This window comes from Urocitellus parryii, chromosome 4, assembly GCF_045843805.1.
Source record: "Urocitellus parryii isolate mUroPar1 chromosome 4, mUroPar1.hap1, whole genome shotgun sequence".
NCBI classification, from domain to species: domain Eukaryota; kingdom Metazoa; phylum Chordata; class Mammalia; order Rodentia; family Sciuridae; genus Urocitellus; species Urocitellus parryii.
In genome coordinates, this window is record NC_135534.1 from 211,669,308 (window position 1) to 211,685,996 (window position 16,689).

At 41.5% G+C, this 16,689-nt stretch overlaps 2 pseudogenes; one reads left to right on the plus strand and one right to left on the minus strand.

Moving 5' to 3' along the window:
* Positions 1–2,504: 2,504 nt before the first annotated feature.
* LOC113201440 (constitutive coactivator of PPAR-gamma-like protein 1) lies at positions 2,505–6,890 on the minus strand (annotated as a pseudogene).
* A 1,225-nt stretch (positions 6,891–8,115) lies between these two features.
* Positions 8,116–16,689, plus strand: part of LOC113201441 (transcription factor JunD-like) — an 87,573-nt pseudogene continuing 78,999 nt past the window's right edge.

Sequence of the window (16,689 nt, forward strand, 5' to 3'; positions counted from 1 at the left end):
TGTTTTTTTCTTCTTCCCTTTCCCCTGATAGCTGTATCCAAAGGATGGCAGAATGAAAAACATAAAGGGTCCTGGGCATGATGGCATGGCTGGATAGCCATAGAAGCTCAGGCTACCAACCACTGGACTCTTTGATTCTCAAGAATTTTTTTTTTCAGTATTTGATGGGTGTATTTTTCTAGTAGTGGAAAGACAGATGCATTGATTTTCCTCCTTGTTCTACTTTCTATTCATTGTCCTCAGGTTCAGGAACAATGTAGGACAAGAGAACCAGCCATCTTTGTCACTAATTCTATTTCAGGTCTCGGGGGATGGGATGGAAGTACAACACAAAACCCCTACAAGTACCTAACCTGAGCCCTGGGGCAGAGTTAGGCCCAGTCATCTCCAGGATCCCTCACCTGCCCCAGAAGGTTCACCAACACTCAAGTTCAAAATCTCAGGGCTCCCTTTATCTCCTGAGAACCGTCTCCACAACAGACTGACACTGGTCCCCATCTCAATTCCTGCACTGAAGGGCCATTGGGAAAGTGACTTTAGCAAGCCTGTTGTTCCCATTTTTGAAGTGGGTCTGCTCCAAAAAAGACTTGAATCTAAGTGAACACAGAAGGAAGAAGCCAGGGTCCAAGGGCTGACGATGAAGCCTGCCTTCAGATCAATTTAAGATTTGACATAATTTCCAGTTAAGGTGAGGTGGCAGGTAAAGTATAGACCTTGACATAAAATAATAGCCTGACAGCAAAATGTCAGGTGTGGGCACGGACATATGTGTGAGAGACTGACTTTTCACAGCCTCTACAACAGGTAAAAATGAATGCTAAAATTGTAATATGTGATATAAGAAAAAGAAACCACAATTTTCTTTCTTTCTTTCTTTCTTTTTTTGTGTACAGTGGTTTGAATTTAGGGGCACATAACCACTGAGCCTCATTCTCAGCTTTTTTTTAAATGTTTTTTTTAACTTTTGAGACATATTGTTAATCACCATATTGGGGTGTTCTTATATCAAACAAACACTTGTCACGAAATAAATATGTCATGTTAGCAACTATGTCTCTTTTACAGATTTTGTTTTTTCTTTTCTTAAATTCAAGTAAAAATGCTTTATATTCACATCTAATCATTTTTTAAAATGATTTTTAACCATTGTTTTATTTCTTTTTTTTTTATACTAAAAGTATAGATTTTTATTAAGGAGATGCTAGTCAAAAGCAGCCACAGGCTACAGAAGGGGGGGGTGATTTTTTTTTGAGATCAAAGGTTTTTTTTTTCTTCACAGAATTTCATATTTTGCTAATATGAAGGCATAAAACAGCAACAAAGAACAATAATGCATACAGCAGTGAATACACCAGGGTAATGTTGATATTTGAAAATGGCTAGATAATTTTGGGGGGATTTTAGAATAAATGCAACAGAGGTCAATAATCACAAAATTTTAATATTAGAGCAAGATCAGTCAATGACTAAACAGAGTTAACATCTTTTATAGGCCCATTACTGATTGTTAGCATTTTTGTTTTGCAAATGGGCACATACTGGTAAGAATGGAAGAAAGGACAATAGCATGCATAATATGAACTACACACTTTAAAAATTATGAACCAGGCAGAAGTTTAGCTCAAGTAGTATACTAATGGTCTACATCTGATTCAAAACCACATAGTTCATTGATCACAGATGCATGGTATTAGTCATGAAGTTTCAGATCACATTGTGTTGATTTTGAAAGGTCATTTGCCTCTCAATTATTTCAACTTTATCTCCATTTAGCTTGCTTGTAAAGTATTATGATGTTCTGTGATTTAAAATCAGCAGAACGGCAATATTACTTTATAATTTTTTAGTTTCCATAGTTGCACTTTTTTTAACACAAAAGAACCACATCAACAATGATAAAATTTAAGAAAGAAAAACTGTGGTTGTGTCTTATTTCTTTCATAATCATAAAAATCAAAGCCTTAAACAAAGCTCCATTGTGAAACAGTAATGCAAAATCAAATATAATGGCATACATATGGTGCCAAATGCTAAAATTCATATTTTAAGCTATATATAAAGACTGCCAAAATTTGTTTTCTTTATAGTTCAAGAAATACAATAGGCTTTTGTCATAACCAGTTTAAACATTGTGTGTACTTTATTTTAAATGGGGGAGTCAAATGCTCTTCATTTTCGTTCTCTTTTTTTTTTTTTTAAATATTTATTTATTTAGTTAGTTAGTTCTCCGCGGACACAACATCTTTGTTGGTATGTGGTGCTGAGGGACGAATCCCGGCCGCACGCATGCCAGGCGAGCGCGCTACCGCTGAGCCACATCCCCAGCCCTCTTTTTTGTTTTATTGTAGCATTTTGATTAAAACTGGTTAAGACTCAAAATGTGTTGTTTAAATCTCTGAACTCAAAGAGGGATCTGAATTTCCAAAGTCCTCGTTTTTCTTTTACGGAAAACACAAGATGTACATAACTGCAGGCTCTCTTTGTCTGCAGATATTCCTAAATCTTCACGCTCTATGCAGAATAAGTGACTCTTCTTTATTTGGGACAGCGGACTCCTCGCAGCCTCCCTGCGCAGGCGCTGTCTGTACTTCGTGCATTTAATGAGGCTCTGTCGTGCACATTTTAGTCGTTGCTCAAGGCCTCTCAGAATGACGGGGCCCTGCTGTCCACTGCGCTCCCATTCATGGGGCACTGGCTTCTCCTCGGCCAGCACTGTCTTCAGCCAGGGCCCCGTGGTGTGAAGGCGGCAGAGGACTTGGGTTCCCCGGATTGTGACTTCAGCTCTTTGGACACTTCTTCCGTGAAGCAGCATCAGGAGGTCTGCCCTGAATTGCTCCCTGGCTTTTGTGACCTGGCATAGTGCCTTCCACCTCTACCCCACCTCCGCATCCCCGGGGGGAAAGCACTCCTCTGGGACGCCCCCTCGCTGCTCCTCCCACAGAGACCACTTGCAGTGGGAAAGGCCCTCGGCCTCCACGGCCGCCTGCCTCCCGCCCAGTGGCCACCAGAGTGCCAGCGATTTCTAGTTTCTCTCCCTGAGAAGGAATAGGTTGGACTCTGCCCTGGGACTTCCTAGTCCTGCTGCTGTCACTGCCTGAGAAGTCTCCACAGGGTCCAGAAGGCACGGAAGGGCCTGTTGCGACCCCTTCCCCATAGGGGCCCAAAGCCAAGACTCCTGCCCACCTCTGCCCCTGCCCTGAGCCGGGTTGGAGGAGATGTCCCCTTGTAAGCTGCCCATTCCTTCATGACCACTGGTGAGAACTCTGGTGGAAGTCTTTTTTTTTTTCTTCCTAAAAGCAAGTCTCTGTTTTCTTTCTGCTTTCTGCCAAACTAAACAGGACTCTGAACATACTGACGGACTGGCCTATAGAGCAGGGCGGCCAGAAGCAGGTCTTTGTTGGCTTCATCTTCAATAGAAACAGCGATTTTGATCTCACCCTTCTTCAGGATGTGGAAGATGTTTTATTTCTTTATTTTTTAGTATAAAAAATAAAGAAATAAAACAAGATGTAAGCTCCTTCTTGTGCCTGTGCTCGGCCACTTTTAGCACCTCAGCTGTGTGTGAGTGGGGCAGGGGACGTGTGGTGATGTCCATGTGGTTCCTGGTGGGCATGGACAGGAGGCAGGGGATTGGCTGGACTGTGCCTATCTGGCTCCCTTAGCCTTCCACTAGCTGGCTCCCTGAAAAGGCTGTGGGGGAACCTTCTACCTTTGCATTACCCTTGTCGTTCATTGTCTGACGATGATGATGTAGAAGAGCCAGGGAAGCAGGCGGAATCCACTGACTGGGGCTGCCACTCTGGGCTGGGTTGATGGGTGGGGACGGCTCATACAGCAGCGTGTGCTTCCCCTCGTGAGGAATGTTGCTGTAGTTGTTCTGCTCTGTCAGGTTCTTCCCACTGGTATCCAGAGTGAGGGCCAGCTAAGTGAGGCTGTATGGGTATAGACCCTGGCCCTGAGACCCCAGGGCTGGACTATCTCTTTATTTCTATGTGGTAGGCAAGCATTTTCCCATTGAGCCACAAACCCAGCCCACACCTAATCTTATTTTAATAAAAGTTTTTTCTTTCTTTCTACCCATCCCCCCTTTTTTATTCACCCTCTAATCTATGTGACTAGAAAGGCCTAGAAAATGATACTGCCTAATGTTAATTCTGGTGTTTGGGGCACTGGGTTTTGGCAAGATTCCCACTCCTTGCTCAATTTTGCAGTATCCTTCTGTATGCTCTGAATGCTTTATAAAGAGTCTGTAGCATTTTCATAAAACAATGCAATCGGTTTCCCAACATACGGCACTATTTTTTAAAGGTTTGGGGAATGATAGGATGAGAAAAGCATCTGGCATAGTGTGGTTTTGTGATTCTGAGAGGACACAAATTTCTTTATGAGGTCACAAATGGTGTTCTTACCTAAAATGTCCTTTCCTTTGCTCTTTAGCAAATTTCTACTCATCCTTCAATATCTAGTTGAATGTCAAGAATTCATATTCCCAGCCAGTACCTATACCCAGCCAACCAGACCCGTTCTCTGAAGATTTAGAATCTGAGCAGTGACAAAGTGACAGCAGAAAGGCTTACAGTGTACTCATATAGCAGCAGGCTCCAGGAAGGACTATAAAGGGGTTTGGGGTACTGAGATCACCTGGCAAAACCCAGCTCCTGGTTTTATTGAACTTTGCCATCAGGTTCCCTTGACCTCCCCTGTGTCATCTAGTGCATTTTTGAAAGCACCCAGTTCAGTTTCTGCAGCTTGAAACCCAAGTCCCCAACTGCTGCCCTGTCTCTGCAGCACTGAGTCAGGCTGTCAGAATAAACCATAGTTATAGGTAAGTCATTGTAAAGAGGCTTTTCCTTCTGAGACTCAACCTTGAGAAAGATGGCCATGATCAGACACCTCATTCTGAGATGCCCCGGGCTGGCTGGAGAAGAGATCACAGATGACTCTTGTTCGCCAAGTACCTGTGCCCATCCTGGGCTGAAAGGGTAAGAGAAGGTGCTGAAGGCCACAGAGCTAAAGAAAGGCGGAATGCCATGTCCTTTGCAAACATGCTTTTTTAATTCTGGCTGGGCTCTTCCACATATAGGGCAGGGACCTTGCTAGTTGCTGCCAGTGTCTCTTCTGCATCCATAACACACAGACAGTGCTGAAAACGTGCTCACATTTATATAATATAAATAATAAAGCATTATCATCAGCTAAATTTTGTAAATGGAGATAGTCTGACTCCGGTTAGCAAAGTGGTTCAAGGTCAACCATTGGAGATGTGGGGTCCAAACGTGACCAGAGCCCAAATGTAATTGTCCCTTAGACTCAGTGGTGTCACAATCATGGGCATCTCTGCAAGATTCCTTTCATTCATTTCAGATGAAGTTTTCGAGGAGCAGTGGAAAGGCCAGGTGACACAGGGTGGCTGGTGTAGGAGTGAACTTGATGGAAAAACCTAGCTAAGGAAGAAAATCAGAGCCATTTGGCATGCTAGTGGATGTTGATGGAATTGAGCCAAGCCAGCGGAGGATGAGCCACGTGGACAGAATGCAGAGGATCAAATAGGTGGAGTGGGCGTGGCTCTGCAGAACAGTGCAGGTAAGAGGCTAGATGCTGGGTGGAGCCTATGAAAAAAAGTGGAGAGGACCTAGTGGGGCTTAATTGTTTGGCAAAGCTGATGAGGCAGAGTCAGGCTGAGTGAGTGGAGCCCAACCCATAAGAACAGTGGGCGGGGAGAAGACGGGGGAAGCACGTGGGAGGCAGCATCCCACTCAGGTGCGGGAGCAGAGGGCATGGTGGGTGCGCCCACAGGAGGCAGAGGGAGTCAGGAGAGGCATCCGGTAATTCTGTCAGGAGTCACTGTTGACCCCATGAGGAAGAAGGGTCTCTGGGCTCTGAGATAGCACTGTGACCTCAGGGTCTGCTCCACTGGGGCCCCCAGTTTTCCACCTACACGCTGAGGCAGTGGAGGGAGGCTGCAGATGCCACAGCACAGCCTTTCTTGGCTCCTCCCTCTCATGGGATGCTGTGCACTTTCCATATTTTCAGGTTGGTTGGATTCCATGGGGTTTCTGGAAGATTCCTGGTGATATTGCCTGAGACACTTTGTTTTGGGAGAACAACAATTTTTCCAGAGTGTTCACAGAGACTTCTCTTGGTGCCTGCTGTGTACATACTGAGACCTGTAGGTCCCGACAGGGTAAGCCTGTGAGGCAGCCACCACTTGCTGGAGCCTGGTCTGGACTGCACAGTCCACTCCACTGGCTCACAGGTAGGGGTTTCCTAGCACCTGGGCAATGAAAAAAAGATTGATGGGGGAGGAGGCCTTGACTCTCTCCAGAAGCGACTTTGGGAAACTCCCTGCATCTGTAAAGCAGGACACAAAGTGGCGCCTGCTTCTGAGGCTGGAGGAAGGCCAAGCCCAGCTTCGTGATTCTCTAAAAGGCAGTTTGGCATGGAGGGGGCAGGGGATCTGTTTTTGACACTGTTATCATTTAGGTTTTTTTCTTTTAAACATTTATTTTTTGTTGTAGATGAACACAATACATTCATTTTATTTTTATGTGGTGGTGAGGCTTGAACCCAGTGCCTCATGCATAATAGGTGAACACTCTACCTCTAGGCATAACCACAGCCCTTATTTGGTTTTATATATGGAAACAGAACCCCTTGCATTTTAAAATAAAACTATTAACACCAGGCTTTGTTCTAGGCAAAGAGGACATAGGCATCAACAAAACAGCAAGGAACCTCTATTCCCATTCTTGTGGGGACTACCATTCCCCTGGTCTGACCCAAGAATTCAAGCACTAAAGAGACCTGGAGTACTGACCCCTTCTATGCATCTGATCTAAGGTTATCATCCATTTTACCTTCTCAATTATTTCTAAGATACCCGTCGCCATGTCATTTACCTGCCCCAATCCTTTTCTACCTGTGAGATAAAGGTCTCCTTAGGAAGCTTTCCATTTCTTGCTTCTCCAGTTGAATTTCCCCACCCCTTATTTAGGTTTCAAGAATTCCTGTCTCATCTCTACTTGTTCGTGGGTACTTCCATTGTTAGACGTGCTAATTCCGTATTAGACACTAGATGGCGCCAGAACTATACTTTTGACTTTCTTCTAGCGTCCACCAGAGTATCTGCCTACTCATTGGCTGACTTGGTTACTAATAATTTTAGAAAGCCCTTCAGTACTTGTTTTACAAGCAGCTTTTAAATTTTTTCATACAAATCTTCATTAATTGTATGTATGAAATTAATCATCCAGCTATGAAAGGGAGTTACACTCACCATCCAGTGTGTGTGTGTGTGTGTGTGTGTGAACATATATATTTATATACATTTTTTTTCAAAATTTTATTCAGAAGTGGGGTAAGAGTTTCAATTCATCATGACTTTTTCCTACTCCTGTTGTGCCTGGGATGTTTCAGGAGTCCTTATTAATATTACAGATATTTCTTTCTCTTTTCTATGCTGTGATTATTATAAGCCAATAAATAAAATAAGTATATTTCAGAGATGCCAAGGGTTATCTCACTTGTGGTTGTCCATCGGGCATCTGTAGGCATCAGTGAACAATCAGTGCTTTTTGGCAAAAGCAGCTTTTAAGTCTCTTGATATGAAGAGGATTTGTGGCCGTTTAGCAGAACTTGTCTGCATGGATATGATTTTCAATAGAATATGCATTATATAGCATGATGGCATAACTTGGTAACAGGAATAAAGTGGTTTAACCTGATTTATTTATTTATTTATAATTATATATTTTATAGATATTTAATATACATATAATTGTATACTTATATATTTATAATTATAAATATATGTATCTCTCTGTCTCTCTCTCTCTGTCTTTCTCTCTCTGTCTCTCTCTCTCTCTCTCTCTCACACACACACACACACACACACACACACACACACATATGTTTATAATATTGTCTTTAGAATAAGCAGGTTTTGGGGATGGATTGGGGTGAGAGTAATGGTGAAAGGACCAAGGACAATTGCTGAACTTAAGCACTCTAGGGTAGTTGCTGATACCCAATCCTGTATGGGGCAGAAAGACCACATGAGGCTAGTCTTGAGGAAGGCTTTTGCGTTGATGTTTGTGATTTCTCTTAGGTATCCACATGAACATGTCTGAAGGTGAGAGGAGAGGACTGGGAAGAAAATGGATATTTGGGAGGCAGGGGAATGTGGAAAATACTGCCATGAGACTTAGCATAATCCTGGGTGTGGGTGAAGATACAGAAGTACAAAGAGCGTTTCTCTGAGCTGGGGACACACCTATATTTACCAACGGAAAAGAGGTCTATGAAGGAGACAGAGAGTGAGGGCATCTAGTTAAGGAGATAGAAAACCAGGGAAATGTAATGACGTGGATTTCTGGAAGAGATGATTGTAAAAAGTAAGGCAGAACCTCTTGTTCTAAAAACCACTAAAATGTGAACTACAGGGTGACAAAGGAGGGACCTTGAGATTTGGTGCCCTAGTGGTTTCTGATGATCTCAGTGGAACCCCTGTCCTCATGTGGTGAGAACTGAAGCCAACTGGGTGATTTATGGAAAAATTAAGGTCAGCATAGTGAAGGCAGTAGCTGGAGATTGTTTTTTGGATTGTGTACAATGAGATAAAGGGAGACTCAGCCAGGTGTTAACATTTATGGTCTCTGAGATGTGGGGAGAGTTCATTTCTGCAAATGCTTGTTTGTGGCTGCAGAAATAATTTTTCTATTATTGTGTTTGCCACCTACATCCTAGAGTTGATTTTTTAAAAGTAATATGGAAGCCCAATGTAATTTCTTGAGAGTAGGAAGGGTGCTGGGGCAGGATAAGGGATGAAAGCAGAAGATAGATAATTAGATATGATCACTATGTACCATGCATTTGGAAATATTATGCTTGATTCCATTAACATGTGCAATAAATATTTGTTATTTATAAACAAATTAAAACTAATTATTCTGTTTGATTACTGAAAGGTAGGCACTCAACACTGAGGGAGAGAGTAGTCTTATGGTTTGCTCCCTGCTTGTGAAAATGGTCATTGTCAGTTACCTGTAAGAAGAACTGATTAAATAATTTTGGAAGGAATAGTATGGATTTGAAATGCCTTGTTGTCACAGCATAATGAGGTTATCTGATGGTAACTGAAATATTTTAAGCACTACAGTCCATCCATCGTCAAGGTAGTTTGTGCCAGGTTCATCCTTTGGGAATGTAATACTTTCCCCTTATTCCTTCACTATTTATTGCATTTAAGTCACTGAATCTGCCCACTCCTAAAAAGGCAAGAATACTAAGCTCCACATGAAGGAGGGGATGCTATAATCCTGTATTGTTTTGAACTCTTCTATATGAAAGATTTGTCTGTTCCCATCACTTTTTGTCAATGAAGCCAATTATTTTTATCACTAAATACATATTCTTTTGTTGCTTTCACTTATATTTTACTGATAAAGGTTTTTATTTTTTTGCTCATATTTTTTCAGCTTTCACTCTTTCAGGATCTTTTACTTTAGTTCTTATGTCATTTGTCAGGCATCCATATGTGGGACACCTTGGGAGACTCTCCTTCTACTCTTTCTTCTCTTCCTCCTTCTATGTTCAGGTTCATTTTAAAATTTATCTTACCAGATCCTAGAATCAGCACTTTCTCCAGTGAAATATGCACCTTTTTGCTGGTATTTTTAGGGCAACTTGTGTAATTTGTCAGGCCCAATGCAAAATGAAAACTTAAGAGTCCCTGTCTAAAAGCAGGTGACCTGTGCCATTGACATCATGCCACAGAAACCTATTTCTTTCTTCTGTGATCTCTTCACATGTCATAGTACACTTTGTCTGTCTTTTAATTGTCCTTCTGATTACAGCATTTTAAATTATTCCTAACATTTATCGTTAAGTATGCCATATCAATTCTAAATGCAAACTTACAAGTAAGTCATATTGTACAGCTTGCACATCCATGTTGTGTTCATTAATGCCAAAGCAGTGAATGTGTTACACAGAACCAGTGCAATAGTTTTTACTACACTTTGATAACTTGTGGACAGTTTCTCCAACTGATTTGTAAATGAGTTTGAAAGAACTGGAAGAAAAGTGACTGTGGATCACCCTGCTTTCCGTTTCCCTTCACATCCTCAGCTGGAGAGGTGGGCTAACACAGAGAAGTATCTTGAGTGACGAAGCTGTCTTCTTTCTGTATTTTAATCTAATTCTGGTTGGACATTAATGTGTGGCCTCCCTGGGTTTCATCACCCTCCCTTTTTTTACTTATTTGTGGTTAGAACATGGTCATGTTTTACCGAACTCTCTCATAGTTCCCATATTTCCTTGGCCCACTGGACTTCTGTGATTATGGGAATGAAAACTCAATGTGCATGAGGTGGTCAAATGCAGTACACCTGCAGGTTACATTTATGTGCTGTGTTCATACCAGTAGTCCTTTGCCTTCTTGAAATTTACTTATGAAAAATAAGTAATAAGATAAAATCAATAAAAATTATGATAGCAACAGCAGAATATTTATTCAAGGACAGGTCCACTTTGAGCAGAAATCCTGACTGTGTAGGAAGAGCATCATGGGGCTAGTCCACCTTGCCCTGCCTTCTGCCTCCTCCTCTCTCCAACATCCTTCTCTCCCTTCATCCCTTCCTTCCTTCCTTCCTTCCTTCCTTCCTTCCTCCCTTGCACAATAGTAAGAATACTAAGTAGGATATATGTACTCTGAAAACATAAGTGAACATCATACTATTGTAAAGTGTAAGTACAGAATTATCCTGCAAATATCTAGAAGTTGTTTATCTTATGCAATTGAAATTTTATATCCATTAAAGATCAGCACCCCATTTTACCCTAGCCACATTTCTTTGAAAACAACATGCTACTCTCTGTTTACTCTTTTTTTGCCACTAGAGATTAAATTCACAGCACTTAACCACTGAGCCACATCCCCAGAGTTTTATTTATTTATTTATTTATTTATTTTAAATTTAGAGACAGGGTTTGACTCAGTTTCTTTTGGCCTGGCTAATTTGATGAGGCTAGTTTTTAACTTGTGATCCTCCCACCTCAGCTTCTGAAACCACTGGTATTAAAGTATGTCCCACTGTGCCCAGCTTGCTTACTGGTTTTTTTCAAGGTTTTTATTTTAATAGAGTCATAGCGATTTCCTTGTGTGTTTTAGACTTTACACTTTTCTCAGGTGATGTGTAAGTAATTTCTCTCATTCCAACAGTTGAGTCTTTTTTCTTGTTTATGCTTTACTGTGCTGTGCAGAAGCTTTTGGCTTAATGAGATTATACTTGTCTGTTTATGGTTCTGTCCCCTGTCCTTTTACTGTCATAGCCAAAGGACCATTTTCTAAAGCGATGTTGTAAAGTGTTTCTTCTGTGTTTTGTTTTTATTGCTCACAAACTTATGCTATTCTATTTTTTTAAATTTTAGATTGAAAAATAGTAACTTCATCTGCTTGTGTGGTGTAGCATGATACTTTAATACATGTAACACTGTGTAGTGATCAGATCAGAGAAAAATCATATCTGTCACCTTAGTAGGATGGGAAGAGATTGGTAAATGGGACCCCAGTATTTTATTTCTTCCACATGTAAATATTAAGTGTCCTCAGCACCATATGTTAAAGTGACTATCCTTTATCCATTCTGTATAATTGGCCCTCTTCTCAAAGATGAGTGTGAAGTGAGTGTCTGGGCTTATCCTTGTTCTCTTTTCTGTGCATTGGTCTGTATATTGCCTTCTATTTCAGTACAACAGTGTTTTAATTCTTATAGTTTGTAATTTGTTTGATTCTATCTTTTTTGCGTTTGTTACAATTAGCTATACATAACAGTATAATTGACACAGCATATATAAATGAAGTATAACTTCACATTTTTCTTGTTGTACATGATGTAGAATTGCACCAGTCATGTAATTGTATAAGCATGCAGGGTAATAATATCTGATTCATTTCATTATCCTTCAAAACCTCATACCTCTTTCCCTCCCTTCACTTCCCTCTCTCTAATCCAAAGTGCATTTATTCTTCCCTAGTGCCTTCCATTGTGAATTAGCATCTGCACATGAGATAAAATATTCAGCCTTTGGAAGTTTGCTATTGGTTTATGTAGCTTAGCATGGTATTCTCAAGTTCCATCCACTTGCCGGCAAGTGGCATAATTTTATTCTTTTTAGGGTTGAGTAATATTACACACACACACACACACACACACACACACACACACACACACACACACATATATATCACATTTTATTTATCCATTCATCTGTTGAAGGGTACCTAGGTTGTTTCCATAGTTTAGCTATTGTGAATTGACCTACTCTACATTGACGTGGCCGCCATCAATGTGTACCTTTTCTCCCCCATCCTCATAAAAGAATTATTGCTTGTATTCTTGATAATTGCCTCTGTGACTGCAGTGAAATTAAATATGGAAATAGCTTTGATTTTCATTTCTATAATTGCTAAAGATGATGGTCTGTTTTAGGTGTTTGTTGATCAATTATATTTCTTCTTCTGTGAAGTGTCTGTTCAGTTTCTTAGTCCATTTATTGATGGGTTATGTATCTTTTTTTGGCATTGTTTGTTGAGTTCTTTATATATCTTGGAGATTACTACTCTATTTGATGTGTGGTGGTAAAGACTTATTTTCTCATTCTGTAGGCTCTCTCTTCATGTTATAGATTGTTTCCTGTGTGAAGAATAAGCGTCTTTCTTTGAATCCATGCCATTTATCGATTCCTAATTATACTGTTTGTGCTCTAGGAGTCTTGTTCAAGAAGTCAGGTCCTAAGCTAACATGATGAGGATGTGGACCTTCTTTTTTTCTTTTAGTCACAGGGTTTCCATTCTCATGTCTAAGTCTTTGATCTACTTTATTTTTGAGCACAGTGAGAGATGGAGGTTTAATTTCATCTTTCTACATGTGGATTTCCAGTTTTCCCAGCACCAATTGTTGAAGAGGCTATCTTTTCTACAATTTATGTTTTTGGCATCTTTTTCTAGTAGGAGATTGGTCTACATGTCTCTTGGTACCTTTTTAAAATTTTTTTGAACTATTTCTCTGTAGTATAGTTTTAGGTCTAGTATTGTGATGCCTACTGATTCACTCATTTTATTGAGAATTGCTTTGGCTATTGTGGCTCTCCTATTTTTTTCAAATTAAGTTAATGATTGCTTTTTCTAGTTTTATGAAGAATGTCATTGGAAGTTTAAAAGGAATTGCATTGAATCTGTATAACTACTTTGTTAATATGGCTGTTTTGACTATGATCATTCTGCCTATCCAAGTGCCTGGAACATCTTTACATCTTCTAAGATCTTCAATCTGCATCTTTAGTGTTCTGTAGTTCTCATTGTAGAGGTATTTTAACTCTTTTTTAGATTGATTCCCAAGTATTTTGTTTTATTCTTTTTTTTTTGAGGCCATTGTTAATGCGGTGGTTTTCCTGATTTTTTAAAAAGTGGATTCATTGTTAAAGTATAGAAATGCATCTGGTTTGTGGGTGTTTATTTTGCTGAATTTATTTATTAGTCAAGAAAGTTTCCAGGTGATTTTTTTTGGATTTTCTAAATATAGATGCATGTCATTAGCAAATAGTGATAGTTTGAGTTCCTCTTTTCCTACTCATTTGTCTTTAATTCTTTCTTCTAATTGTTTTGAATAGAGTTTCAAGGATGTTGTTGAATAGAAGTGGCAAAAAAAGGGCATCTTTTTTTTTTTTTTTAATTTTAGAGGGAATGCTTTCGATTTTTCTCCCTTAAGAACAAGGTTTCTGAGGAGCCGCTGCAGGAGGGCCAGGCCCAGGGGTCCAGCCACTCCCCCACCTCCTACCGGTGCTTTGAGGTGGGGGGAGCCAGAGGATGGAAACACCCCTCTAAGGCCATGAGGCCCTGAGCCTGGGCGGTAGCACCAGTGGCAATGGCGGCAACTTAGCGTCCCAGGGCTGCTTGTTCCCTGGGGCGCCCCAGAAGGAGGCGCTGACACTGAGCCTGAGCCAGCGGCTGCGCCACCTCCGCCTCCCTGGGCGCCCCCAGTGCGGTGGCCCCGGCCTCTGCCCTCGTCACCCGGCCTGGAGCTGCTCAAGCTCGCCTCTCCACCACAGGACAAGCACGCAGTTCCTCTACCCCCAGGTGACAGCCGGGAGCAGCAGGAGTTCACCGAGGGCTTTCTGAAGGCCCTGAAGATTCGCACCAGCAGACCAGCTTGGCGCCGGTGGGGCGGCCTCTGCTGCGGCCCTCAAGGAAGACCCTCGGGCACGGCATCCAGCGCCTGGCCCCCGTTCACCCCACCTCGGGGCGATGGCCACAAGGAGGCACCGCTCTAAACCAACCTGAGCAGCTAGCGGGTGGCTCGCAGGGGTGCTGGGTGCTGCCTCTGTGCCCTTCACCGCCGGCCCCATTCCCTTCCCACTGCAGCTGCCCCCGCAGCACTGGGGCCGCTGCGCCTGGCCGCGCTCAAGGACCCGCCACAGAAGGTGGCCACGTGCCAAGCTTGTGCGAGAGCCCAACGCTGTGGCCCATCGAGGTGGACGCGCAGGAGCCAGATCACCAGAGGCTGGCCAAATGCATGGCGGCTTCCAAGTGACACAAGCGCAAGCTGGAGCGCACGTCGCACGTGGAGGAGACACTGAAGACGCTGAGAGCCAGATCGGGAGCCTGCAGAGCGAGAAAGTGGGGCAGCCCCAGCAGAAAGTTATCAGCCACGTCCACAGCGGCTGCCAGCTGCTGCCCCAGCACCCGGTGCCCACACTGAGCCCGAGCACGGCGCAGCCTCCCTCCTTGAGGAGCGGGCTCACGAGGGGCGGGGCATGGGTGCCCAGGACTTGGAGACGGCGGGGTCCCCAGGTGTGTCCCCGGGGTACTCAGAACTCAGAGAGGGCGCCCTGGACTTCCATAAGCTGGACCCCTGCTCCCTGGGCGCATGACACCCCCCTTCCGCGAGCTGCCCCTGCCTGCCGCCCTGTGTCGCACCAACCCCGGAGCCCGGGCTGTCCCTCTGTACACGCCACTGTGCCCTGTGGAAGGGGCTGTGGGGCGCAGCCAGCAGCCTGCCTGGTCTTGTACTTTTTTTTTTTTTTTTTTGCCTTTGGAAGAAAGAAGAACAAAGTGTCCGATTCTGTCCTATTTATGTTTCTGCTCAGGAACAAATGGTTGTGTGTGTGCGTGTGTGTTTCCTTGTGGGTTTTTTTTTTTTTTTAAAGAAATGGGAAGAAGAAAAAAAAAAAAAACTATGCCTTTTCCTAGCTCTGGTTACCCTCTTCTGTCCTTCCGACCACCACTCCTATTTTGTTCTTTTGTTTTTCTTTCTTTTTGTTTTGCTAGGAGTCCACATTCCTGTTTGTAATCCTTTGTTCGCCCTGTTTTCTGTTTTCAGTCTCCTTACGCCAAAAATAAATAAATAAATAAATAAATAATACAAAGAAAAGAAAAAATAATGTCTCCCTTGTGTTTACCTTTGACAGCTTTTATAGTGTTAAGATATATTTCTACTATACATAGTTTTCTAGTGTTTTGATCATGTATGTAGTCAAATTTTGGACAGTTTCTCACTATCATGTCTTAGGACTTCACTAATTTGCCAAGACTGGTCTTGAACTTGGCATCCTCCCACCTTTGACTCCTGAATTTCTGAAAAAATTGTCACAATCAGGCCCAGCTAAGGTGGGCCTTTACTCATCTAGTGTATCTCTTTGCTTGTCTCTCAGCAGATAAAAAAAGGAAGAGGTTACACACACACACACACACACACACACACACTTTGTATATGCAACAAAACTTGTGATTAAAAGGAAAATCAAATATTTCAAACCTACAATTTAGGCATTGGTAATAGGACTAATCAAATTCAACCTGCCATATTCTAGTTGGTAAATTTGTCACCAAAGAAGAGAAAGAAATGTCTGCTATGAGCAAATTTACATAAAAGTGTAAGTCTTCAATTTGAATTGATACTTTTTGGAAGACACTGGAATATTCTTTAGCTCAGAAACATTCACCAGCACATTCATTTAGACCCTGAAATATACCTGAGTGATGACTTTGAGTCTTCTTCAGGATATCTGGTCATATTTCTCAAGCATCTGTCATCCTGCTTCCAATGCCTGAATTGAGACATTTGTGGATCAGGTTAGAAAACATCTCCGCTATTGTAGTCTAATTATCATTTCTTTTTCTTCAAAATCATACAAATTTCTGAAGTTTAAAGTAATGTACCTTAATAAATATGCAAATGTGAATTCTGTGATTATTCAATAACTACATTAGAAAGTGTAATTGGAAAATAATTTTATATATTATTTTCAATTCTGAACATCATTGATAAAGATTTGAGTGACAGAAACAGTAAAAATTGCTTTAGATAATTGTATATTTTTCATCAAAGATGAAATATTTTTCTCTAGATAATTGTAAACTGCTGTTATTTGCTACAAAAATTTCAGTGAAAATACAAAAAAAAAAACACTTTGTTTTATTTCTAGGGGATTCAGTAAATTTAACATAAGCAAAATATATCTTGCTTTTAAAGAAATTGATACTTATGCAAAAAATCTTGTTTTAAATTTTATGTATTTTTATAATAATTGTGCATTAGTAAAGAGTAATGCTTATAGATCAGCTGGGAGAAGGTGACAATTCTAGACATTTTCTGGAATCAAGAAACAATGATTTTTAACACAGGGGAT